We start from the raw sequence: 913 nt of genomic DNA, 5'->3' as shown, positions 1-913 counted from the left end.
GCAGCAACAGCAGCAGCTGCTGCTGCTGCCTGTACTGCAGCAGTCTTGCACGCGAGACGGTGGCTTTGCTGGGGGCCCCTAGGGTGCTCAGGGGGCCCCCCACCTGCCACGGGGGCCCCCGTAGGGTCGAGCTAATCCTGAGAAAGAATTAAATCGCTATTTCATGAAAAATAAAAAATAAAATACATTAAAATAACATAATAGTAGATAAATGAGACTCTACTTTGCTGTTGCTGCTGCAGCAGCAGCAGCGACAGCTTTCTGCTGCTGCTGGACAGAACAGCTGCTGCAGCTTCCTGCTGCTGCTGCTGCTGCTGCATGCAGAGCAAGGACCAGCTGCAAACAGAGCCAAGGGCCCCGCGTCTTTCTTTTTTATTCTTTTTTGTCAAATTAAAAAACTATTTTTTTAATTTTATGCATTTCGGGGGCCCCACAAAAGAAGGAGCTACAGGCAGCCCCTGGGGGCCCCCTTGGGCCTTACAGCCATTTGCGGGGGTTCGCTCCCTACCGCAGCAGCAGCAGCAGCAGCAACAGATTCTGGTGCAGCTGAAGCACAGCGAGGCTCGGCTGCAGTAACAACGGCAGCAGCAGCAGCAGCAGCAGCTGCAGCAGGACCCACGGCAGCTCCGCTGGACCCGGCGCAGCACCATCCGCCACAGAAGCATCAGCCTCAGCACCAGCAGAATCATCACCATCAGCAGCAGCAGCAGCAGCAGCAGCAGCAGCAGCAGCAAAATGGGAGACTGCGAGCTGCTGCGGCGGGCCTGCCCCCGCTCCTTCATAGCCCCTTTTCTGCAGCGCCGCGTTCGCCCAGACGGCCGCCAGCTCTCTGAAGTTCGCCCCGCAGAGATCCACGCGGGGGGCCCCTACGGGGGCCCCCCGGGGGCCCCCCTGGGGGACCCCCTGGGGGCCC

Source organism: Eimeria tenella, genomic scaffold, assembly GCF_000499545.2.
Source record: "Eimeria tenella Houghton genomic scaffold, Eth_scaff3381, whole genome shotgun sequence".
Taxonomy (NCBI): domain Eukaryota; phylum Apicomplexa; class Conoidasida; order Eucoccidiorida; family Eimeriidae; genus Eimeria; species Eimeria tenella.
Note: the sequence above shows the minus strand (reverse complement) of the source record.